The sequence below is a fragment of the Equus przewalskii genome, chromosome 27 (genome assembly GCF_037783145.1).
Source record: "Equus przewalskii isolate Varuska chromosome 27, EquPr2, whole genome shotgun sequence".
Lineage (NCBI taxonomy): Eukaryota > Metazoa > Chordata > Mammalia > Perissodactyla > Equidae > Equus > Equus przewalskii.
In genome coordinates this window covers 14248170-14276144 of record NC_091857.1, presented here as the reverse complement: position 1 = coordinate 14276144, position 27975 = coordinate 14248170, and the positions used below count along the sequence as shown (strand labels likewise).

Below are 27975 nucleotides of genomic sequence, written 5' to 3'. Positions count from 1 at the left end.
TATTTTACATAGGTATTAGAAGATGTATGATGACTTAGCCATAATTTCAAGGTAAACTAAGGAAACAGAAAAAAAAGTTGCAGTTATTAATTCCAGGGAAAAAAATTCTATAAGACTGCAATATAGGCAGTACGTTCTTTGACGTGGGTCTGAGCAGCATATTTTCAAGTCCCATGTCTGACCAGGCAAGGGAAACAAAAGAAAAAATGAACAAATGTGACTACATCAAACTAAAAAGCTTCTGCACAGCAAAGGAAACCATCAACAAAACAAAAAGACAACCTATCAATGGGGGAAGATATTTGCAAAACATATATCAGATAAAGGGTTAATATCCAAAATACATAAAGAATGCATACAGCTCAACAACAAAAAAGCCAACAACCCATTTAAAAAATGGGCAAAAGATCTGAACAGACATTTCTCCAAAGAAGATATATGGATGGCCAACAGGCATATGAAAAGACGCTCAACATCATTAGCTATGAGGGAAATGCAAATCAAAACTACAATGAGATAACACCTCACTCCAGTCAGAATGGCTATAATTAACAAGACAGGAAACAACAAGTGTTGGAGAGGATGTGGAGAGAAGGGAACCCTCGTACACTGCTGGTAGGAGTGCAAACTGGTGCAGCCACTTTGGAAAGCAGTATGGTGTATCCTCAGAAAATTAAGAATAAATCTACCATATGACCCAGCTATTCCACTGCTGGGTATTTATCCAAAGAACTTGAAAACACAAATGCATAAAGATACTTGCACCCCCATGTTCATTGCAGCATTATTCACAATAGCCAAGACTTGCAAGCAACCTAGTGCCCATGAAGGGACAAATGGATAAAGAAGATGTGGTATATATATACAATGGACTACTACTCAGCCATAAGAAATGATGAAATCCAAATCTGGCCATTTGTGACAACATGGATAGACCTTGAGGGCATTATGCTGAGTGAAATAAGTCAGAGGGAGAAAGTCAAATACTGTATGATCTCACTCATAAGTAGAAGATAAAAGCAACGACAAACAAAACACATAACCACGGAGATTGGATTGGTGGTTACCATAGGGGAAGGGGGAGGGGGAGGGCAAAAGGGGTGATTAGGCTCACATGTGAGGGGATGCACTATAATCAGTTTTTGGGTGGTGAACATGATATAATCTGCACAGAATTTGAAATATACTACGATGTACATCTGAAAGCTATATAATGTTATAATCCAATGTTACTGAAATAAAATTTTAAAAAAAAGAGTGCAATATAAATACAGCATGCTGCTTGGCTCAGCAATGAATAGTATTTACATTAGTCATGATAATGCTAACACTGACAATGCATTTATCACCAAACTGTGATAGAGTGGGATAATGTTTAAAGTTAATAAGCAAAATAAAACAATACTATGTAGTATTTAGAAATAGAGAGTTAAGTACCAGAAGAGCTAAGAGAGACAACATTTCTTGTCTCCAAAGGAAGCTCACTGTGTGAAGGGGCTAGTGGTGGGGTGGAGGGGAGAAAGGGACACTGCTATAAGCCTTTTAGCAACAGTTTCCTTTTGAAAATATATAATCAAAATTAGAATTAAATCTTTTAAAAGCTTATGATCCCACTAAAACAAACTAATAAAAACTGATTTCTCAACACGCAGTCAAGAACCAGACTCTGAACCCCACCAAAATATGGATGTTCCAGAAAGTACTGCTTGAAACAGCTCACTAGCTTCTCCTTCATTTATCTGAAATTTGTCTTTGTTGTTGTTATGCATTCACCATGTCACTGAAGGCTAGGCAGGGAAGGAAGCAGAAATGTCCTTCCCCTCATGCAATTTATATCTTGTCTATAACAGATTAGATATAAGACATCACTTCTAATTTAAGGAGCTAAAAGGAGAAAGGGAGAGTGAGTCGCTTGAAGCAGAGTAACCAATTGATGCAACAGATGATATTGGGTGCAAAATACTTTTAAGATCTAAATAATCCCTTAAAGTTGAACACATATTTTAAATGAGTAATATAGAAATATCTAAGTTTTTGTATATTTAAGAATATACTGTATCAATTTCGTGGTCACTGCCCCGGGGAACAAAAGTAGAATTCAAGCTACTGTTTCTGAAAAACTGGACACGGAGTTCAAACGCTCTTCAGTCAAACACTGTGGGATAACCTTTCCTTAGCCCTAACCTTAATTTAATTGAATTCTCTTTTGGGAGAAAAGAGTCAAAAATACTAATGCATCAACATTAAGGCTGTTATTTTTTTTTTTAAGATTTTATTTTTTTCCTTTTTCTCCCCAAAGCCCCTCGGCACATAGTTGTACATTCTTCGTTGTGGGTCCTTCTAGTTGTGGTATGTGGGAAGCTGCCTCAGCGTGGTTTGATGAGCAGTGCCATGTCCGCGCCCAGGATTCGAACTGACGAAACACTGGTCCGCCTGCAGCGGAGCGCGAGAACTTAACCACTCGGCCACGGGGCCAGCCCCAAGGCTGTTATTTTTTAAAGTCTATGCCAAAATTATATTTAATATTGGGTTCTTCCTACATAAACAAGATGAATTGAAACTCACTGTACACACCCACAAACAATAAGTGCTATTATCACGGTAATTCTGCTCCCATGCTCTCTGCTGAAAGTGTCCGAACTTTAATCAATAGTAGCATCATACATCACCATTCATTTGTGCACACTATGCAACACTGATGATATGGCAAGATTGTTGTAAACTTTTCATTTCACTTTGTGCTCATTCATTCAACAGTTATTGAGTATTAGAATGCATCAGGTATTGTCCAAGGGCTGGAGATAGACGGTGGCCAGCACAAAGGCCACATTCAAAGAGGAAGAAACAAATGACCAGCAAGTCAACAATTGAATACCCAAAAAGTCTGCAGAGAGAGAGAACCACTATAAATAAAATACAATACAGAGAAGGAAGGTGCTAATTTCAATGCAGAGGGTCAAGAAAAAACTCAGAGTAACAGGTTACCCCATAACATCATTTGGTCTGGTAACACCCCTGATAGTTTTCAAGAGCTTGGCCAGAGAATTTTCTTTTTATTTTTTTTCACCTAGTAAGCAGTTTGACAAACTATCATTGTATCCCCATGGTCCAACATAGAAAGCATTTCTTGGCCTGTTCTCTGGACTTTCTCCTTTGAGACTCTAAACTGCTGACTCTCAATTTGCTTCCATCTAGACCTTATTTTTGCCACATTCTTTACCTAGACAGTAACCTCCTGATTTCTGACCCAGCTCACATGTGATTTGATTCTTACAAAATCTCTTCTGGAACTCAACCCGTCTAATGACCTGGAATTGTATCTCTGTATGACTGCGAAGAACTGTATTATGAATGGCAGTGTCATACTTCTCTGATTGCAGAGTGGATAAGTGTTTTTTCTGCTACTTCCCTTCACTGGTTCAGAACACTCCCAAACTCTCCATGCGGCATTAGACCTTTTCCAGCATACGGGATGATACGACTTCAAGTCTTACTGAACTTCAATCCCCAAGGGACTTGAAAGCATTTGAAAAGCCATTTTACTAGCAAAATAAATTGTATTTGTTCTTGTGGGTTTTATAACATTGACACTAGATTTAATTAAAAGTGGAGAAATCCTAAAAATGATTCTTGCTGCTTGTTAATTTTATGTTTTTATATAATTACTATAACCTAATAAATAGCCAGTATTCTGAAACATTAGAAAACAGTGAGACTGCAGTGTAAATGCAGTAAATGTTCTACACAAAAAATGCTAAATAAAAAGGCAACTTAGAGCTTTATAAACTACCTACACAGACACAGCTCACCACAAGTGCCCCAGCCTGGCCAAATACTGCTCCCGGCCATGTCATCCACTAATGGGCTTCCTAACCCCAAATTCTTCTCTGTGGTTCCACGAGGAAAGTAGTTATGATCTCATTTAGGTCTCCCTGTAGTGTCTTTGCCACAAAGTATAATCTTTTCCTGTCTGGGGTTCTTTTCAAAATGCAAGCCACTACACACTTTCTTTTTACAAGTTGGATCCCAGGTCTGAATGCTGTCTCCTGCTGTGTTGAACATCTGTTCCGTGTCTTACTACTTATTTTTCTTTCCCCACTTGTTTTCCCACTGGTTATTTCCCACACCAAAATTACTTGACAAAATGGGGTTGGCAACATTAGTTTGCATACTTTGGGGGCCCAAGTCTTTTATATTTTACAGTACCCCACAGCACAGAGAACAGCATTCTAGGCATCTTATGATTCGAACGTTGTTTACTGAAAGAGGAAATGAATGAATGGGTGCCTCCCTTTTCTAACTCCCATAAGTGACATTCAACGGACATGACCCTCTCTTTATTAAACAAAATATTTGGATTCCATCACCTGTATATATGCTGATGAACAGAAGTGGGGTTTGGGAGTGACTAGCTTAATTAATTCTGGTTATCCATAAGAATTGAAAAGGGGGAAGCAAAGTGAGCAGGGAGACAAGGCATTTTAAAGAAAGATATGTTGAGCAAAGATAAATTGGACTGACTTTACATCACAAGAAAGTACCAAAAAGTGCTTTAAGCAGTGGAAGGAAGTACAAGAATGGGAAAGGAAAGTATGTGTATTTAAAAAAACAAAATTAAACCAAAGCCCTCAAAAAGTTGCTCAGTGTTCTGGTGAATCAGTTACATAGTCGCAGTCCTGGGAGAATCTAGAAATCATTGAAGGTGCTATTAATCAGGAAAAACTAATCTTTTTGACAAAACAAAACAAAACTCCTTAAATAGAAAATGCTCACAATCAACATAATTCTCTCATTTGTGATATCAGAGATACAGAGCAGCATATCCTTCATAACGTATGGAGGCTGGGAGGATTCGAACAGACCTTTGGCCCACATCTGTATCCCTATCTACAAAGTAAGACATGGAGAATCTTTCCTCTAATCAAACTTTCCTTTACAATTCGTGAACATAAAATGGGAGAATTAAGTTCCATGTAAGGATTATCAGGTAAACCAAATTGATTTTTTATTCCTAATCTATGCCTAAAAGTATGCTAAAAAAATGCTCATCATTTTTGTTATTATTATTCTTAGAAAGAATTTACACACTAAATCTCCAGACCTGACCATGGAGTGTCAACCAGGAATCCCAAAAGCAATCCTGGGAGCCCTTTCTTCCTTGTCTGACAATGGACATGCTGTGTTCGGGTCCCACATTCACCCCAGCAGGAAAGGCTGCACTTCAAACCCAGGTTTCTGTGGTCTGAGTGACTCATCTCACCCAGCAGATGATGTTACAACTTCTCACATGTTCCCTAGGTCTCCAGGGGCTGAGCTGTTAACAACTGGCACCTAATCTGCCGGTGGCTGAGTCCAAAATGTTTAGTCCTCCACCTTAAGTAAATTTACATATATCATAAACTTAGTAAAATGTCACTGGTTATTCTAGCCATCGGCTTTACTTAGTTTCCTACAGAGGCAACCCACAGTACCTCCCCTCAGGCCTGGGATATGAGTCCCTTGATCCTATTCTAGAACTTCTGTGACACAAAGAGAAGCAGAGTAATAGGAATCATAGAGTAAATTAATGCGCTCTGGGACAGTCCTTGGCCATTGGGAGACAGAAGGCAATCGATAAATATTTCCCCTTTTTTTCCTTTGAGTGGATGATCCTGAGACATGTGTCATATGGATTCTCAGGCTGTTCCACAGTATTGAGCAACTTAGGAGCCATAGCAGTGGCAAGTGGCTACCTCATCTTGGGTCATTTTCCCTCCTCCCATGTATCTCTCTGCTGTCCCTTTTTCCTGCTTCCATGGAATACAATCCCAAACAGGCTACTCAAAGATATGTCTTCGGGGCTGTGCTTTCAGGAGAATGCAGGCTAAGACAGCCACTCATGGAGCCATTCTCTGCTTACACTGTAAGAAGCAGAGTAGCAGGAAGAAAACTTCTATGAGTCCGACTGCACTACTGGGCGCCGCCATGCTTCTCTACAGAGTGATGAAAGAATGGAGATGGAGGCCACCTCTCTTCAACCTTTCGCTTGTAAGTTTCCCAAATAAAACCTACACTGTGTGTGGTTGCATAATTTGCCCTCACCCTCCTTGTGTTTTTGCCACCTTGACAATTATCAATAAAGTCCAAAAAATAATTTTTGATTTTCCTAGGCTTATAATTAAAGTTGTATAGTTCTCCAGAAAGATGTACAGATGAAAATGTGCAAGGGTGTGTATGGGAAGCTGTCTGCAGACCGCTCTTGAGTTTGGGTGCTTTGATAATGACTTTTAGTTTCAGCAATTAGTAAGCCGAACTGTTAAAGTAACTTGGGACGGCATGCTTACTGTTAAACCGTGAAATGTCTGTAAGCCACACATTGCTACCGCTTGCATCTTTAGCACACTTAACGTTTATCATTCACTTACCCAACGAGATAATATGCACAGCGCATAGCACAATGTGAAGCTCACGATAAGCCTTCGTTAAATTTTGATTTCCTTCCCCTACTACCATCTAATTTACACTTCCTTTCTCCAGTTCTGTGGAAACGAACTAAAAAATAGAACTTCCTAAATAAGACAAATGTTCAGAAGTTTGTGTTACATTTCTGGCAATACTATTAATGTCAGTGAGCTTCTCCAGAAACCTGTATTGATGCCATTTTAATATTTGAAATGCTTCATTTGGCAAACATAAACAGCGCCAGTAGGTTTCATTGTATGGCCTTTTGCCTGGATAATGGATGTAGAACTAGAGCCTAACTGAATTTTCTTGTTCTTCCGCTCTAGGTTCTTAAAACTCAGATGGCACATCAGAAAAAAATGAAACTGCTGAGGTCCCTGTCATATTCGGTATCATCTTCAGAGACCAGGAATGCCTTGGGTCGCAAATTCCTTGGAAACTGCCTGTCACTTTTTCCTCTCCTCCAACTTGTCACTCATCACCCAGGAGCTGTCTTCCTCTGCCGAGAGCTGGGGATGAACGTCTGCTCTGAGGCCTTAAACCTTGATGATGCACGGATTTATTTCCTCTTCTGCTTTTCCCTTTCCAAAACCTAGAATTTGTTTACTCATCTGTAAATGGCCTGTTTATATTGTCATGTCCTTGAGGAAACGTGTGGTATTTCAATTTTGCCTGTAATAAGGCTGATTCTCTGTAACACTCTCTGGAATATACAGGACCATGGAGAAGTCTTGTACTTTCTACTTAGACCATCATTTCAAGTCTAAGATGATATCTACTGGTTGACATCCAGCATTCCTTTATAATCAACTTTTCTGTTTGGGGAAATATTTCAAGGTTGAATGCATGTCTTAAGGAGGCTCACTGGTCCTCCATTCTTACCTATGAAAAGAACATGGATTATCTCCTTCATTGTGCAAACCATTCTTTTATAATGACGCCGGCTCTAGCTCCTTAACAGAAAAAAATGAGATTATCATTTAAAATGATATTATTTAGAATGTGTTCAGTTCTGAGGCCAAAATACTCACAGTGAGGTATGGTTCTATTCCATAATAATGAACATTACTACAATGCCTGGCCAGAATGAGACCTCAGCATCATATGTATTCCCTTAAGCCCATCTTCCGTAGGAAGTCTTTGGAACACAACAGAATATTGCTTTCAATAAATGAGCCTATTCTTTCCAGTATATATGAATATTATTACTTTTATATTTATTTTTTTGATAATATGTTTCACTATCTGTATTTCCCCGTGAATTATATTATTTAAGACAAGGAAATACACCTTACTCATTTGAGTGTGTACCACAGCATTTTAAATAAATTATTGATTTAATGAATTAGGTTTGGTTTTAGAGACGCAACTTGTAATGTTAATACAACATGGAATAATTTCCCAAACTGAATTTCCAAAAGATTGTGCAAATCCTCAAAGTTGACTATAATCAACAACTTGATTAATTGTAGGATTACTTTACTTATAATCAGGAGTTCATATGTAAAATGATATTGTGTGCAAAAAGCACAGATTCTTCTATTTCAATGAATATTTCTCAAAATGTATCCTACGAACAGAATCAGTTAGGGATGATTGTTAAAAATCAGTGCAGATTATTTGGCCCCATTTCAAACCTTCTGATCAGAGTCCCTGGGGCTAGAAGCCAGGAATTTGCATTTTTAATAAGCTTCCTTGTTGATTCTTCAAGATACTAAAGCATGAGAGCCACTCATCTAAAAGCTTACATGAAATAACTTGAAAACTCTACTTTGGCGGTAGCAAGCTGTCAATTTGTGTTCCACACTGAATCTGTTACACGGAGGTACTCTACCAGATGAGAATCAGCACTTTTTTTTGCAGACTAAGACGACTCCTATTTGCTAAAGTAAATAATAGCAAAATTAATAACGAGCTATAAATTGTACTAAATGCTGATAACTTGAAATCTCCAAAATGGAATAAATTACTGACTATTGCACTTTAAATGGACATTAAGAGTGTTCCAAATTACCGAATGTTTTGCCATGTTGATAAATTGGTTTTAATTTTTTATCAGACTATATTTAAGTACCCTCCCGTAGCATGTGCCAGACAGTTCCATTAGGCATTCTCAATTGCATTTATTTTCTTTAATGTATAAACTATAAACTAAAGATAGTTTGGAGAGTCTGACACCCTACTCTGTCGCACTGCTGAAATAGTGTCCCCTGGGTTTGGGGCTGTGTTTACGCTGTAAACCCTAGGAAAAAATATGAAAGTGCAAAGAGAGCGTAAGTTAGAGCATCATTATTCTTTGATTTGATTTTGCGAACATTACTCATGAATACAAAGAGAAAAATAAAAATTGCACCTGGTTAAAATGAAACAATTTGATGAGGAGTGAGAGGAAATTTGTTCCACTTTATGCAAAAAGGTGGGGGGAGGGTTGGCATATAATAAAGGCACTCAAGTCGTGAGAGTCTAAGAGAGCGTAATTAACTCCTTGGCACCGTGAGATCGACTCTCCCCGCCTGTGGTTCATTGCCAGTAAAGGACATGCCTGGAACCGCTGGCCAAGAAGAATTACAGGCATTTGCTGTTACTTTAAAATATTCATGTTTCAGCTACAACACTGCATATTTCCAACTGACAGATATGGGGAAAAAATAAACTTTTTTTTCTTTCCCTTTCCTCGCATAAGAACCCTACATAATTAACTCTTTCATTTAACAAAACTAATAGTTTCCATTACAACTATAGATTTAGGGCACTCAGAATTTTGAAATCAACCTATTACATGAGTTTATTGCTTTTTTAAATAGTATCCAAATTTGGAGAATGTATTTACCCACTTAGATTTGATTGATGCAAATTAATGCATTTTGTTTGAAAACCAAACACAAGGGTGAAAACCACGGCAATGGTGGATGGAATAGCCCATTCAGGCACTCTTCTCCTTAAACTGGAAATCAAAAATGCACAAAACCAGTGATTAGAACTTTAAAGATTTCAGAGACCCAAAAAATAGCCTGACAATCAGATCCTAAACACCATGCATGTGTTTCAGAGGCAAAATAAAGATGGCAATACAGAAGTTAGACACACCTAAGCAAAAATCATTTTTAAATTTGTTCTTCTTTCATTTCTCTTCCTATTGAAAGGAATTTCCTTCCTCTATTCTAAAAAAAAAACTGAAATAGTTTCACAAGAGTCAGATTTAATGCGCCCTAAGACTCAGCATTAAGGAAGAAAAGAAAAAAGTTACGTAATGGCTTTTCTCGTAGGTTACTAGGGCATCATTATTGATGCTGGGTGCTTTGTGTATCAAGAATCAAAAGGCAAAGATCACTGCTTGCAGCATGAACTATATATTTGAAGAGTGAGCCTATGACTGACAATCCGATATTGTCCCTGAAGGGGGTATATGAGGATAATATTCTACTATTTTCTTTGATGAAGCTCTGCATCTTATTCTCTGAATTTATTCCCTTCATCCCATGCTTCAGGTTGATCACCTGGGACTTTTATCTAAGTGCCACTACAAATTCCCCCTCCCTCCCACCACCACACCTCATCATATAGAACAACCCAACAGCAGGTATACAACCACTTTGTCTTTATGGTTCAAAAGCCAGCACAGAGCCTTACAGTGGCAAATGCTCGTCATACGCAGGTTGAATGAAAATTAAGTATCTCCTTTCTGCAGAAATCTACCATATTAAATGATTATAATTTCTACAATCCACTTTACCCGTAATACAGATCCTTTATCAGGCTGGTTTATGGTATTCCATGAGACCCTTAACAAAACTTATATTTATTAGGAATATTTTTGTCACCAAACTGTACTTAATAATGTGCTCCATTGTTGTTAGAATACAAGGCATGGTCATTCGGGAAGTGTCGCATTTGTTTTCCAAACTTACATGGTTATTACTCCCTTTCAATAAAGTACCACATGATTTAAATTCAAAATGTGATATTGGTCACTTAGAGTAAACAACTCAGTAATAATGATGGGGGTAACATTTCAATAGAACTTGACAGTTTTCAAGGCTTCTCGTGGGTTACCTCCTTTGAGGTTCATAATGGCCACTTATATACAATGCCAACATCATTCCCATTTAAAGAGGAAATCGAATACTTTAATGGACCATACAGTAACCATACCTTAATCTATCTGTGCAAATGGAAAGGGAAATTTACACTTTAAAAATTACTCCTGAAGTTATCTCTATTTTAACTAAATGTGTTACTCCATTCTTCATAAGAACTTTGTGCTTTTTTTCAAAAAGGAGAGAGCCCTAGCTCAAACATTAAAAAAATGACAAGAGTAGTCCAAGTATGCAATTCTTTTCATTACTTACAAATAATTGGGCTAAATTAATTTTTAAATGCACGCAAAATAATATGAAACTCTTATTGATGAGATTTCTAGTAATGGTTAGCCCAGATTTTCTACTATGGAAGATTCACAAACACTGGGAATCAAGGACATAATTTTTAAGGGAAGGTTGAGCTATGAGTTCTATGAAAATTTTCAATTTCGGACTTTCATTTTAATGGCTAGCTTTAAAAATCATTTTGCAGGTTATAAACACATAAGTCTTTGCTTGAACAAAGAATTTACAATTTAAAACTTCTGTCTCAGTCAGCTTGAGCTGCCACAACAAAATACCATAGACTGGGTGGTTTAAACAACAGAAATTTATTTTCTCATAATTCTAGAGGCTAGAAGTCCAAGATCAAGGCACCAGCTGATTTGGTTTCTGGTGAGAGCTCTCCTCCTTACTTGCAGATGGCCGCCTTCTCCCTAATCCTCACATGGCCTCATCTCTGCAAATGCGGAGGGAGAGAGAACAGAGAGCAAACAAGCAAAAGAAGGCACTCTGATATCTCTCTCGGGAAGACATTAGTTTTTTATAACACTAATCCTCCTGGATGAGGGCCCCACCTTTATGAACCCATTTATCCTTAATTACTTCCTTAAAGACCCCATCTCCAAATATAGTCCCACTGAGGGTTAGAGCTTCAATACATGAATTTGGGTGGAGGGGTACGAAGCCATTGTTTCTCAAAATGAGGATTCTCACACGTTTTCCTCTAATAAGAGCTTTGAATACTATTTAAGTTTGATGAAAGTGGAATTATTGTATTGATTCATTCAAGGTATGAACTATAGCACAGTGGTTAAAAGTATAGGTGCTAAGAGACTGCCTATCTGGTTTTGAATCCTAGCTTTGTCCCTTCCCATGTGTTGTAGGCAATTTACCTAATTATCTTGCTTCAGTTTCCTCATCTATATAAGAAGAATAACAGAAATAATCTATATTAATATCATTGTAAGGATTAAAGAAATAATCCTTAAAAGGATTTAGCACAATGCCTTGGCGTGTCATAAGCACATAAGACGTATTCTTAATAATATTATCAAAATGATGCTACTCTTGTCCTGAAAGCACAGCATCAGATTTGCAGTACACAGGCACGGTCACCTCAATTGGTCAAATTTTCACTTCTCTTCTTTCTGTAACTCACATGTTCACGCTCCATTTATTCTCCACTGGAAATTATTCTGCGTTGATTCCATCTACAGGCTGGTTCTCTTAAACAATGACTCCTCTTAGTAGATGAAGGTGCTCCTTACCTATATAAATACACTCTGCCCCTAAATATTCTTTTGGTTTTGATATCTGGCTTTTCAAACATATCCCCATCAATGATGATTGGACATTTTCCCGAGAGCTTATGGAATAACTTGAAAATTTCACAGTCTATGAGTAAGGAGCAAAAGCAGGCCACAATACATGTAAACGCTACTGGCTTTGGCATCATGGGAAGTACACTTACTATTTTGGGGTCTTAGTGCAATGTTGTAGGCATTCAGTAACAACATCCAAACACGAGCGATTTTAAGAGATTTTAAAAGGCCGGCCCAGTTGCACAGTGGTTAAGTTAGTGCATTCTGCTTTGGCGGTCCGGGGTTCACCAGTTCAGGTCCTGGGTGTGGAGCTATGCACCACTCATCAAGCCACGCTGTGGCGGGCAGTCCATATATAAAATAGAGGAAGATGGGCACAGATGTTAGCTCAGGGTCAATCTTCCTCAGCAAAACGAAGAGGATTGGCAGTGGATGTTAGTTGAGGGTCAATCTTCCTCAAAAAAGAAAAGATTAGTGAGCGTAGTTTTCCCAATTTAAAGGCTGAGAATGACTTTGTAGAGTAACCATAGTTTAGTCTAAATATTTTAATCAGTGCTTTGTTTAGCCTGTGGATATTCTTAGCAAATCACATTCTTAGCGAATTAAGGGCATCCATAGCACAATTCTTTGACTTTTGAGTATCCTTCCTCTACGCATACGTCTACCTATCTACTCATCTACCTTAGACTTTCCTTCTTCTTCTGTCTCCTTGCTATCCCTGTTCTACGATGAGAAGTGGGTGAGATCCGAGAGGATAGCTTTGGGGTATGGGGTCTATCATGTTAATGCTTATGCAGTGTTGAATTTTGTCCTCTCTCTATGATGCTGTTATCGCTTGGAAGACAGAAAAACGGGTGATCTCTCCTTTATGCACTACATACCTAACGTTTCTGATCATCTTTTTTCCTAACATTGTTTCCAATTTTCATGGCAAAATCTTATAAAAAACGCTGTCAATAATTTCTCCTCTGGCAAGGCTTCCCATCCATGCTTGGTGCATTGCAGTCTGGCATGCAAATGTGCAGTGCGGTATGCACCCCAAGTCTGTATCAGGTGAAAGATTGTGACCTGGAGACCATTGAGCATGGGGGGGATATCATAAGCATATCTATTTACTATGCCTGGATTCTTGTATTCAATCTAGTCAGCTAACTCAGGAGTTACTGGTATTTAAAATTAGAAGGACTTCTTCATCTATCTAATATTTGAATTTCCTTTAATTTTGTGGGAATTACCTCTTAGGTTTTCTGCAAACTAATACAGACCAAGGATATCCATGATAAACCTTCTGTTATATTTCTTTTGGTGAATTTCCCCTCCACTATCCTCTTCTTTCTATTGGCCCCTCTCTCTTGCTTCTTAAGAGTTCTCTGGTTTTTCTAGCATCCTGCTCTGAAGACATTGTTGAATGCCGGGGACCTAGGTTCCAGTGTCCCCTCCATCCTTTATCGGCATATGATCTCGTGTAAATTATTCAATATCCTTAGACCTGGATATTATCCATAAAAGGAGAATACTTCATTTGCCTAAAGATAGCCCCAAGTGAATTCTTGGCTTCTCTTCGCTCTAAACTATTTCAATGATCTGTTTCCACAAAGTGATTCTCTACCCCCAGGTATCCTTGCTCTAGTGGACTTACGTCTTCATTTGAGTCCTCTGCTTCTCCAAAGCATCTAGTGACCTCATTTGCAACAAAATTGCATTGAACACCTATATTCAAAGAAATGTGAGAAATTGTTTCTTCCCCAAGAGGAGCCTGTACTCTACTTGAAAGTAAACTGTAAACAATTTTTAAAAGATCAATATGTACCAAGTGTTATGTGATCTGTCCCACTTAGTGATATAGTAATAGATGCCTTAAGATTTCAGAGGGCTAGGCTGATAATAGAAGTCGTCCAGAGGAGGTGGGATTCCAGTTGGGCATATGAAGTATGCTACGACGCAGAGCAATGGACAGATACCATGAATGTGTGCCTGGCTGGGAAACAGACGCAACAAAGGTCAGAAGCTGAATAATAGGAGTTCTTTGCTGGTTTGGCTGGAGTGTCATGGTTACAGGAAAGTGAGGGAGATGCACTATTTAACCAGTTAGACCTGGGCTGTCTGCTACCGTAGCCACTAACCACGCATGGCTATGTAGATTTAAATTGTAATTAATTAAGATAAAAGAAAATTTAAAATTTACTCCCTCAGTCACATAAGCCACATTTCAGTTGCTTAATAGCTGGACATGACTACCATATTGGATAGTACAGATGGAGAACATTTCCATCACCACAGAAAGTTCTATTGGACAATGCCAGAGAAGACTTTTCAAGTACCTAGACTTTTATGTGTACCTAGACAACTTTTCTTCCCAATGAACAGTGATCACTGTTCACCCTGAGAACTCCCTCATTATACCTGTAAGGCAGTGCTAAGGAATTTTCAAATTACTTTTAAAGGTCTTAAACCTGAATTTGTAAAAGGTCTTTTTGGGGTGTCTGCCTTACGCATATCCTGTCTTTGAAAATTCTCTTTCTCCTTGTTCCCCAAAAGAATGGGTCAAGGATGAGCTTGCTTTACAGGATCTTTTGCAAGGATCTTTTACAGGATCCACTCTTCTCCTGTTTTTGAGAGTAAGAATGGATACTTGGTCTCTGGCCAATCAGATTAACTCTCTTGGGGATTTAGCATTGGCACAACTAGACATGTGACAGTTGTCAGGAGCCCTGGATCTGGGACCACGCCACTCTTAAGCTAGTTCATCATTTCCCAATTTGTACAGAGATCAAAAAGAAGATAGTAAATAGCAGCACTTCTTACCCTGAACCCAGGAATAGAATTCAGGGAGCTTCATGAACTCGGAAGGGAAAAAGAGTACATTGGTTTCACCAGCCTCTAACCACATTACTAATTTAGGCAAAACTAGAGTAGTACTGGCAATACCTATGATTTTATTTCCAACAGAAATTACTGATATTTTCACGTCAGAACCCTCAAAGAATTTATACATATTTTGGAATTATGGTAGTTAGTGATACAATGCCAGATCTTCTTATTGACTACATTGTAAAGAAGTATGTATGTTAATATATTGCAAAAATTTACATCAAAAAATCAAATTTAAAATTAATATTTTATGATTGTGTTTTAATATGCCTGGTTTCTTTTTTAATCCTATATCATGTATTTTATACACTGAAAGTATTTTCTGAGAAGAATTCCACGGGTTTCTTCAAAGGGCCAAGGGCACCCATAGCACAAAAATGGCTAATAATCATTCGTTCACACAGACAGGAAAGATGAGGTAGATATGAGAAAGGAGCAGGGACGAGAGCCCGAACTCCTCTGGAGAGGAGATTCTGATGCATTTCTACTTTCCGTTTTCAATATGGTCTCCATTTTGCTTGAGCTGGGCTGAATCCAACTTCAAGACGCCTTCACACCACCAGTGTCAGCTGACATCATAATTAGCCCAGTCGTTTCATTGTTGTCCAATGAAGAAGTTTATCACACAAGAAAAATGAATCCATTCAGGTAAAGCCAGGTACAGATTAGACTTCCAAGCCATTAGAGCCCTTCCAGAACTAAATAGTAAATCACCACTTCTTAAGTAACCCCAACTCTTTTTAGACCAGTTTCTTGGGCTATAAAAATAACTCCCTAGGGAAAAGAAATGCACTGGAGTAGGCTGACGGCCAAAATCCATTATGCTTGCTGAAACGCAGAGCTACTCCAAGTGTCCCTGGTTTTTTGTACCAAACAAGCCTATAGAAGTTGATTGAATTTTATAGACTTTCTTCCTGGTTCTATACATCATTTATCCTGTGTCCTCTCACACCATAACCATTGACTTTTCTCTTCGGACTAGTACAGAATCTCACCTCTCTTTTCTACAAACAAAAAATTGCTTGTGATATTTTTCTACTCACTCAGAAATATCCACTTAAATTTTTATTTCTCATCGGTTGCTTAATGACTGTAGTCCAAACGACATTTGAAATCACAAGTCAAAGTTGACTCTCTAGATCTCCAAACAAAAGCCATCCTTGGAAAATTAGGAAAGAAAAAATGAGAAGGGAGTAGAGACAATTCAAATTTTTATTTTGCCATATTTAAATATTTAATTCTGCTTTCTTCTATTAGCACTTACTTCCCAGTAAGGTGTGTGCTGGTCTAAATTAATCTGTCACATACCGTCTGTTTGAGCTGGCACAGCAAGGTAGGCCTTGAACTGCCTGTACCTCCTGTAATAAGTACCTCTGTTCTCTTTTCTCTCTTCTTCCAGAAAACTGAAAACGCTACTGGAGGTTCTCCTTCTACGGGATTCAGCTTAATTTCTATTAAGCCTGGAAAAGAAGGACTTGATCCCTGACGGCTTAGGCAGGGTGTGGAGATGCACACTTGATCATACGTACTTTATCACCAGCTGCAGCATAAGTTGGGTTCACAAGCTTGCTTTTTAAACAAGAAAATCTGCATCATTTATACCACGGTGCTAATAAATTTAATTTGTCAAGTTCAAGACTCTAAGGACATTGTGTTGGTGTTGAATAGGTCAAGAAGATTTCGTGTGGGGGTAGAATATGGAGGAGGAAGAGTGTGGAATATGGAGGAGAGGGCAGACTCTCGGCAATAGAGCAAGGGCACTGACTGTCTCGGGGGTGAGAGATAAAGCACAAGATAAGGTTGAGAAGGGAATGTGGATATGCAAACTTTGTGTAGTTTGCAAGTTTCCCAAGGGCTTTATTGGCAGAGCGCATATATTGTTGCAAAAGAAGTGAATTACTAATTTGAAATATTGCCATCCTGTGTCAAGATAGTCCTGCTCTTCTCCTGGGAGAAGGGGGAGAAGCAGCACGAGTCCAGAATACACGTCTGAGTTAATCGCCACTAAATGTTCACACGGGGCACAGGCCCTGGAATTGTGTAGGTGCTAATACTGATGAAAGGAGGACCCGCTGTCAGTATTACCTTTCTCCTCTGTGTTACTTTGACACTAGAACACAGTGTAATGAAGGACATGGTCTACATCAGGGGTTATCAAACTATGGCGTTTGGGTCAAATCCAGCCTGCTGTCTGCTTTTGTCAATAAAGTTTTACTGACACATGGCCCTTCTCATTTGTTTACATATTGTCTGTGGCCGCTTTCACACTACGATTTGCATATCGAGTAGTTGTGAGAGAACATTTGGCCCTGTGGAGGTGAAAATATTTACTATCTAGCCCTTTAGCAAAACGATTTGCTGAATCCTTGTCTACACTGAGGGATTAAGAGTTTTCCCTGAGGTCAAAATAATTTGAGAATCATTTAGAAGAACCTTGGGATGCTTCAGGGCAGTGCCTAGAACCAGAAGAGGGCTCTAGTTCTCGCTGAGGGGTCTAGACAAGGGAGACCAGGGAGGTAGAAGGTTATCAAAACAAACCTGTTTCTGACCTCGCTTAGTAACAACTCCGCTTGACCTGTTCTCCACAGACTCTGGGCATCCCCTCTCTCTTTAAGGATTAAGAAAAAAACACTGCTGAAATACTAAAAGGAAAGATCCCTATCTATTATCTGAGCGATGGGTGCAGGCAATGCTCTCTGATTGAATTAATTTACCCTCCAAAACAGGGGATTTCATTTGGGCCCACACTTCATTTCATATTGCAATGCACAGACTTTGTCATCAACAAGCTTTGATAGGAAGGTGGAAAAAGGAAATTTTGTCACCTTCAGTTTCCCAAATTCAGACAATGAGTGGCAAACTCAGAAACTTTCTTCCCTCCCTCATAGGTGCCAAAAATACTAAGTATGGCTATGTTTAAAAGTCATGTTAATTTCAGCCACTTATGTGCACTGCTCGTCTCTTATGCCATTATTATTATGTAGCACAATTACAATTATTAACACCATTAAAGATGTATACATTAACTTGCCAATGATTTTACCTTCCTTTTGGGCAATATGCAAAGTGGTTGGTGCGTCACTCTGAAAGTCAGAGATCTCTATTAAAGTCCTGATTCTTTCGTTTAATCCTGTGTCATCTTCATAAGCAAACTTCTTTTAGTTTTAATTTCTTTATCTGTCAAATGAGGTTAAGAATAACTTACCAAATTCACAAGCTTGCTGTGGGTATTAGAAAAGATGGTATAAGAGATGATGAATATGAGGTTACTGATATTTTGCTCTTGGAGCCTGGGGGCCATTCCTCCTAAAACAAAGAAAAGAATAAAATACAAAAGAAAAGAATTAGTAACAGTTGGAAATATTCTGCCTTCAGAATCTCCCTCCCACTCACCACCACTCATTCACCTCCGGCTGAAACCACTCCCAACGTGCAGAAGAGCTACATGGGGTCCCTCTCTACCCAAAGCCAGCCCCCACTGCAGAAAATACTGACTTTGGTTTCAAAACAGTTGAATATGTGAAAGACTATATTTTACAAATGATTGCAGGCGAATTCTTAGACAGAGAATCAATGTCAACACGTATATGCTGATCTAAAGAAAGAGAAACGGCTTGAAAGCAGTTGACTTTGAAATGAGAATATCCCAAAAATGAGGTTTCTTGAGAAGTTGCAGGGATACATTTTGTTTGTTCTGGCAGCAGTTTTTAGGTTCCAGGTGGTGTTGTTGCTTTAACGTAGCATCTACAATGATAGTGAATAGCACTTTTATAAAATAAGACTTCTATCAATAACTTCTAATAACAAAAACCCAAGTCACCCCGTTTCATGTATTAATGAACTTTCAGTTTCTGAGAGGGGAATTTTAAAACTTGTACCTCAAGGATTATACAAATTTCAAATTTAAACTAGTAAAAATATTTCTGCATATTTCTGGAAGTAGTCAACCCTGTTAACGTCCACTTAAAGCCCAATTATTCAAGAATGTTATAGATAACTATGGGTCTTTGGGGAAAAATCAGCAAGACTTTAAGTGCCCATTAGCTAAAGCTAAATGATAGTGAAACATCTAGAAAAGAGCATGTGGTATCTATCCCTGTGAATACTAAATGAACCCACCATCCTAGCCCAGCTAAAATATTAACAAAACGGGGGCCAGCCCAGTGGCGTAGCTGTTCAGTTCACACATTCTGCTTCGGCGGTCAAGGGTTCACCAGTTTGGACCCAGGGTGTGGACCTGTGCACTGCTTGTCGACCCACGCTGAGATGGCATCCCACATGTAAAGTAGAGGAAGATGGGCACGGATGTTAGCTGAGGACCAGTCTTCCTCAGCAAAAAGAGTGGGATTGGTGGCAAATGTTAGCTCAGGACTACTCTTCCTCACACGCAAAAAAATAATAATTAATAAAACCTTTCCTATGGTGTGAAAAAAAGATTGAAGGTTGAAAACAGAAAAGCTGTTAGGCTATGCTATTTGTCAAAAAAAGATACATTTAAAAATATTTACGGAATGTTAACTAAATACCAAAGGATTACTTAAAATGTTTACATTTTTTAGAAGTATCTGTTCTGTAACAGAATAGGTAGCTATTATATTACAAAATTCTTCAATAGTAGTGTTCTTAATAAGCAACCGGAAATTTTTAACATAAGGAATAAAAGACAATTAAATGCTAATCAATCAAAAATATATACTTAGTACCTATCAAGTTCAAGAACTATTCTTGATGCTCTAGGCAGACTTCACAAAATGAATAGACTTTTTTCCCGCTCCAGATTTATACAGTCCAGTTGGAGAGGGGAAAACATATAGATATATAGATATAGATATAAAGATATATATACATATATAAAGAAATCTTACAGTATAAGGATGTAAAAATAACTGCTGACATTTATTGGGTCCTCACTACAGACCAGGCACTGAACCGAGCACTTTATAGGGACCATCTTATTTAACTTTTACAGGAATCTGTGAGGAAATGTCTATTATTATTCCCGTTTCACAGATGAGGAAACTGATGATCAGAGCGATCAAATATCTAGCGCACAGTCACCTAGCTGGGAACCATAGAGTCAGATTTCAAGTCCAGCTCTGTCAATGTCACCCTCTCAGCATTTTATAAGTTCCCTGTAGTAATTAAGATGTAGGCTCTACAAGCGGGTCCCCCATTTTGAATTGTAGCTTTTCCCACTCCCTGCTGTGTGACCGGAGGCAAATGTTTTAACCTCTAGTAATAGTAATAGGTTTCAGATGGTTAGAGGTGAGTTTGGAGAAGAGGGCCATGGGCACACAGAGGGAGACGCGGGGATGTACGGCCCAGGGATGCTGGCTGGAGCAGACATTGGATGCTTCAGAACCATAGGAACTAAGCCTGGAATCGGGGAGAAAGCAGATTGTAGTGGGTCTTAAATGGAAAGGCATGGGATTCTCATTTCATCCTGTGTATAATTGGGAAGCACTGGAATTGAAAATACCAGCTGGAATTAATATATTCTCCATTACTTCTCTATGATTAGGCATGAACAAAAATACTACCCTGAAACTTCCTGGGTCTGTGTCCTAAGGGACTCATTTTAAATACTTACACATAATACAAGGTAAATATTGATATGTTTATTGTATATTTCTATAGAGTATTAATTCAAGGCATATGTTAAAATATCTAGTAAATAAAATAGTTAATATATCAAATACAATAAAGTATGCACAAACCTCTTCACATACCCTGCCTTGAACCCCCAGCAAATGAGATGGGAGGGAAATAGCAACAGATGTAAATTTACGGAATAGTCTTACTGAATAACTTGTTATTCTGAATAACTTATTATTTTCTAAGTTAGCTAATTTGATTAATAGTCAGTAGACATACAAAGACAGACTTTGGCAGGCAGCTCAGTATCCCAAGAAATATATTTTCCACGTTATCCTATATATAGCAGTTAAGTAAATACATTTTTACCTCTCTCATGAGACCAGCCTTTGAAAACTAACTCAATGTATTTAGTTTGTGAGAAAATACGCTGCCTATATTCTCATGGTTTTCCCATCATTTATCCTTCAAAGGTCTTCGCGTTTTTTAGCTATTGCTGGTTGTCTCTCTAAATTCTATACAAAACTTCATATGTGGGATTAAAACTTTAAGCTCCACCTAAGATGTGAAGAAAACACGAATGCTACTGTGACCCGTTCTTTTATTATTTTTTAATTTTAATTTTTTTTTTTTTGAGAAAGATTAGCCCTGAGCTAACATCTGCCACCAATCCTCCTCTTTTTGCTGAGGAAGACTGGCCCTGAGCTAACATCTGTGCCCATCTTCCTCCACTTTATACAGGGGATGCCTGCCACAGCATGGCTTGACAAGCAGTGTGTAGGTCCGCACCCAGGATCCAAACCAGTGCACCCTGGGCCGCCAAAGCGGAACATGTGAACTTAACTGCTACACCACTGGGCTGGCCCCATATGATCTGTTCTTTTAAATATGCAAAGTATTGACATTGTTTGCTAAAGTCATTTCTGAAAAATAAACAATCTTGTCTCACTTCCTTCTAAATGGCTTAAGGTGTTTTAATTGATTTTATTTTATTTCACTTCAGTAAAGTGTAATTATAACAGCAGAATCTTCAAAATGTTGAGTTGAGGAAAATACTGCACTTCTTACAGATGGCCGATGTAAGACATGAAGATATTTTATAATTTTTCACTCCTAGGCAGAAATAGAAAGACAAGAGTCTCGCCTCTCCTCCTTTTTGCTCTATCCTCTTTCTTCTGAAATTCTATTAAAATTTTTTAGGCTAAAAGACCCTAGAGATGAACTAAGAAGAAGTTTCCCGCATTATGTTTTCATTTGATTTTTTTAAGGGGGGAGAGGGAGTTGTTCCATGATCAAATAAGTTTGAGAAAAGTTTCCTATAAACAAAACAAAACTTTTAATATGTCCATGTACATTTGTGAATCTAAAAGTGAGGTAATAGCGGTAGTATTTTTAAACTGACTCTACCCTTTCACAGACACCTGGCAGGACCAGCGTTCCAAGGAACGCGCTCTGGAAAGCGCTGTGGTGGACCCACAGAGGGCACCTCCATTTTCTCTGGGGGTTGAGGGGAGGCCCCACTTGAGGGAGAACTGGTTTCTTGAGTTGTTACTTTCTTAATGTGACCTGTGGTAACCCAAAGAACAACCGCCATTCAACGAAAGGAATCTTCCCCTTCCGGTTTTTGACACAAAGCACCAAGCTCCCTTTCCACCTCAGGCCTTGCTCCAGCCGGCCTCCTCACTCGACTGTGTTCCGAGCGACTTCGGAAATGAAATTCCTCCCGTCTGCAGAGACTCGAGTCAGCGCTTGAAGGAGGGCCAGGGCAGTTAATCCAGTTAATGGGGGCAGGTTCCTCCAGGCATTGTCCCAGAACCTGTCTCCTTGGTGATGCTGTGGGCCTGTCGGCAAAGGCCGCTGCACTCCCCCGCTGGCTCCTCTGTCAGCACTTTAATTGGGATTTAGTTTCAGAAGAAGAAAAGAGGCGGGGACACCATACAAACTGGGTCTTAAAAGGGAAGGAAAACTTTGACATCGCAGGTCTTCAGGAACGAAAAAGGCAATGAGTCATAGACTCTTCCATGTTGCTCAATTTTGCTATGTTGCTTCGCCAATTTGGCTTTAACCTCCCAAATTTAAAATGAAAAAAATACCATTTACTTGTTTCGTCTCATGCTGAGAGGATTTAGTGAAGTAATAACACCCATTACAATTTGAGCCTCCCCTTCCTACAAGTTTATACCTTCGGGCGAGTCACTTAACCTCTCTGGGCCTCAGTTTTCTGCAAAATGGTGACGATAATGAGTTCGCAAGCTACTTCTTAAGGTGACAGTGAGGAGGTAACGAAGATGAATGGCCTTTAAAAATTGTATATTATCGTATACCTTTGGGGAATTTTTTTAAAACAAAACTACATTTTTAAAAAAGCAAACAAAAATCTTCCTTTACAGTATTTATGGGAAAAATTCAAGTCATTTTAGCTGATCTTCATAGAGTTGGGCTTCCTGTCGCTGTCAAATGGAAAATAAAATTTGTAAGATAAATTTGGGGCATTTTGGGGCATAATGGGAGCCTCCATCAACTGTCCAAACAAAATACATATGTATACATTAAAACAGTTGTTTCTTGAAGCTCTCGTTTCTTGGTTCTGTTTATTGAAAGCATTCATCTAAAGATGCTGTAACGGTCAAGGATAGGGTCATTATACCTTCATACCTGGGTCACTGTGTTCCACATCCTTTGAGACACAAAAACACATGTCTCTCAATCAGGCTGAAATGTTCTTGGCTGTCCCTGCTTCACGCCTGTGCTAGTTCCTCCATCCCTGCACGTAGTTGGTTAATGTTCTTTTTCGCGTCACTGCTCGCTTCTCCTTCTGACACTTTGCTGGTGGTATGCCTCAGACTTGATCACCACAGCCCCTCCATTCCTCTCGCTTTTCCTTGAGAGGTGGGTTGCGTTCCACTTCTGGCTCTGATAAAGATTTGACCCTGAGACAATATCCCAGCATCAGCCCTCTGAATCTAAGACCCTGGTGGCGGGGGCGGGGGGGGGGGGGGGGGGAGGTGACCTCATGGGGCACGGACATCAAATGAAGAGAGGTGTATTAATTTCCTATGGCTGCTGTAACAAATTACCACAAACTTAGTGGCTCATAACAACATACATTTATTTTCTTACAGCTCTGGCAGTAAGAAGTCTGTAATGGGTCTTGTGGGGCTAAAATCAAGGTGTTGGCAGACTGCATTCCTTCTGGAGGGCCCAGGGGAGGGTTTCTCAGCGTCTAAAGGCTGTCCACATTCCTTGGATACTGGCTGTGCCACACTTGTGCTTCTGTCACTAGATCTCCTTCCCTGACTCTCCCACTTCCCTCTTTCACTTGTAAGGACACGTGATGACATTGGGTTCATCTGGAAAATCCAGGATGATCTCTCTAACTGAAGATCCTCAACTTAAATTACATTAGCAATGTCCTTTTCATCGTGTCACATAACATATTCATACGTTCTAGAGCTTAGGTTGAGGACATCTTGGGAGAGAGGGAGCATTATTCTGCCTACCAGAAAAAAGAAAGAACCAGAAGTGGAGACAGAGAAGTCAAGACCTCGGGACCCAACCGACCACAGAAGAGAGAGCAGAATAGATAGCATTTGAGTGAGTTCTTCCTCCTAGGCCCTAGCTGTTCCTATCTCAGCCCTGCCTAGCCTGTACACTGTGATCTCATCTTCTTTTCTCCCCTGAAAGGAAACTGTTCTCAAGTTCGTCTTAGATAGTGAGCTAATCTAGGCTAATATGCTCTTCAGGCAGGGCTGCCTTCTCCCTGAGACTTTCTATAGAAGAGGATGCCCCACTTTTATTGACCTCACCACTTAGTGAGTTAACTGTTGAGAATTGGTGGCCAGACAAGAAGGAATGGAGAACCCACTGGGAAGATGTTTTGTTGAGAGACCCTCTCAAGACACTCCAGGCAAGGAGTTGCCTTAATCGGCCTCCTCTTACATAGGCCTGGATCTTGAGACAAAATTGTTCTTTCTACTGAGCAGAAGGATAATCCTAAGCTTTTTCTGACTATGGCTTCCTCATATATTCATGAGGAAAATTGTTCCTCTTGGTGTCAGCTAGTGATTTAAGGATCTGTGAAAACTTTAGCCACACCATTTGAATCAGAATGTGGAAAATGAGGCTGTTCCTAGCAGTTGCTCACATAGACTAAACCATCCAGGTACAGAAATGTATTAGACAAATAGCATATGATCTCATTTATATGTGGAAGTCTAAAAGAACAAAAATGAACTCATAGATACAGAGAATAGATGGGTGGTTGCCAGAGGCAGGGGGTGGGGAGTTAGTGAAATGTGTGAAGGAGGTCGGAATTTCCAGTTATAAAATGAATAAGTCAGGGGGATGTAATGTACAGCATGGTGACTATAGTTAATAACACTGAAAGTTGCTGAGAGGTACATCTTAAAAGTTCTCCTCACAAGAAAAAAAAAATTTGGAAAAACAAAAAAGAAATTATTTATACTACTATACCACTTTAAAAGATAGGTCTTTTCAAATGGCCTCTGGCCATGCTGCTGCCTGTGATCACAATGCTTTTTCACTTGGGTGACTTACCCTTTTTTAAAAAATTGATAGGTAGTCATCACTGTCTCAGGGTAAACTTCCTTGACTTCCGGGTTCTGGAAGCTTGGAGTAGATCCAGTGCTTATCTATATCCTGGCATGCATCACATTACTATTTGCATGTAAGCTTTTGGCAGTGAAGTCCCAAAGGCAGCTGTATGCTTCAGTCATGTTGGGGTCCTCAAACATGTTCCACAATGGTTTGATGAACAGAGCCCTCCCAGACGAAGGAGGAAGAACCCTGCCAGAGCTGGTGAGCCACAGCGGTAGAAAACCAAAGACATGGGGTGACACACACAATAGCACTGGTAACCTGGGAAGAGCACCAAAGAGAGTAAGGAGAATTCCAAATGTGACAGAGGAGAGGCGCAGACCTGGGAAATAGGTGTCTCCCATTTGCCTTTGCCTTGAAATGTTTTAATGAGATACTATATATATTACACTCCCTTCTATCTCCGCTCTCAAGGCTCCCACTAAATGCCTGGCACAGTAGAGCTTAATATATATTTAGTGATTGATTGATTGCCTAGTTCTGGCTCAATATGACCCAAAAGGCAAAGTCTCAGTCAAGAATTATATAAAATAAATCTAAAAATTGCATTATTCTAAGCCCCTATAATCAGAATGACGTATAGCTAGGAAGTGAACATTTACTGGCTCCTGACGGTGAGAAGACTCCTACAGTAGCTGAGGAGCATCAATATGAAAGGCATAAAAGAGATGAAATCTGCCCTCAGGATTTGCACTGTTAACAGAGGAAACAGAAAAAATATATATGGTAGAAATGATGCAACAATATGTATTAGAAGTTATTCTGACCTTGAGGATACTGGGAAATTGCCCTCTTGGCTCCCAGAGTCTACTTCAGACCATGCTGAAACTGGGTCATAGAAAAAAGATATAGCACAGTTCCCTTCTCAAAACCCATTCAAATTTCCTTCATTGAAAAATACTCATGAGGTACAGCTCACATGGTTGTTTCAGGGATGGACTCAGCCTTCTCATTAGAGGGTGGCCCAATGAGAGCAAAACTTAGGAATTTTGTTCAATGGATGTTACAAGTCAGCATATAATTCCTATTATTGTTGACGGTTGTCTTCCAGCTATACAGAAGCCAGCCTAAAGATGAAGCCAACACAGAGGAGGCAGAACCAAGAAAAATCACAGAGAAATGGAAGAAGAACTCTATTTGAACTATATCTAAAGGCTTCTATCTCAGTACTTCTTAATATACTCCACTTAATCTTTATCCAGTTTGAGTTGGGTTTCTGTCGCTTACCATGAAAAGCATCTGATAGGAATAGGAAGGAGTATCTGTGTGCCATCCTCATATAAAAGCCTCATACCATAGAAAGTATTAAAATCATGTGTCCATAAGGAGAAATACAACATATGAAAGAGACAGTAATATTGGCATAGAACACCAGATATGAATACTACTGAAATGCAAGCAAATTCAGATAAAAGTCTTTGGGGAAAAACCACTTCCCTACAAGAATAGTCTGAGGGTTGAAAGTGGTCCCTGTCTGATCAGTGGTTGTTGCAGAAGAACTCAAAATACAATCGCATTCTCACTGGAGGGGAGAGGAGCATTTAAGGGTAAAGGAAGTTTGAATTGTTTCTCTGTATCACTTGATCAGTGATCGTCACTGACACGATAAATATAGAATTTTTACTAAAGAATCACTTTTCATTGAAAGCAAATATGATTCACTAGCATAAATACAAAAAGAGAAACAACAGGTGGTAAACACAACTCAGGACATTAAATTTCCATGAGTCACTGAAGCCAGATGGTATGCATCAGAGAATTCTGAAGAAATTTAAGATCAAAGCGTTTTAGATACTAACGATATGGGCAATTTATCATATAAAACAACGATCAGAGTTAGGGAGATTGCCAGCTGTATTGTATGACACTGTTAGGAGGAGCACAAATTGTTCGGTCAATTCCATTAAATGCAATGAAACCTGACAGATGTATTGGACGTCACTGGTGTAAAGCACTGTTCTAGGCGCGGACGCTCAGAGGTGTTTAAAACAAGGCCATATCCTTCATAATCTCACAGTTGAGAAGATTGCTGCATTGTCAGTAGCAGTCAAATCTATAAATTGCTGAACACATTTAATGACAAACATATTTAATGATTTTATAAAGAGAACAGTGTTTAAATAATTCTCTAATAAAATACTATTCCCATTTGAAAGTGGACTGGTCAGGGGTCAGATATTGATAACTGAAACCATTCTAGCTGCATTAAGAAGAGAAGATTTTGGTGCTTTAAGATTTGTGGAAAGACTGGAGGAATAGGCCTTAAATTGATCTCACAAGAATGACTTCCAGAGCAACACCCTAGCATCACCTCGGTGGGAGACACTGCCTCTGTCATCATCGGTGAAGCAGGAGGCTGCTAGCTCCAGATCCACCAGGCTACCTCTTCCACACCCTCTGCCAGCAAGTGGATGTCCTAGACACTGCCTTTCAACTCTGCAAAGCCAAAGACTGGACGTTGGAAACTCCACTACTGCTGCCGCAGAAGAAACAAACACCCAAGGCACGCTTGCCAAAGGAAACAGCTGAAGTACAGCACTGCATCCACCTCAGGATGTCCACTTCCACCTTCTAAATCTCAGGGCTGTACGTGTGATGGGTGGCCGCAAGGGCATCTGGGAAATGTATATTTTGAGCAATACTGCATTATAGCACAGTGTAGGATCTAGGAATAAAATGGGGTGATACAGTATAGGAGATAAGAATGAAATGAAAGGGGGTGGAATGGAAGCTGAGGGAGCCAATCGTAGTCTCTGCCACAGAAGGCT

The 27975-nt window shown here is 39.3% G+C and overlaps 1 long non-coding RNA gene across 2 annotated transcripts in view; it reads right to left on the bottom strand.

Annotated features, from left to right (window-relative positions):
- The window catches only part of LOC139079964 (uncharacterized), a 107053-nt gene that overhangs the window by 55492 nt on the left and 23586 nt on the right, over positions 1-27975 (bottom strand). For both annotated transcript variants that reach the window (XR_011534021.1, XR_011534022.1), the window contains exon 4: positions 18201-18301. This is a non-coding gene — a long non-coding RNA (uncharacterized lncRNA). The remainder of the gene's footprint in view (positions 1-18200; positions 18302-27975) is intronic.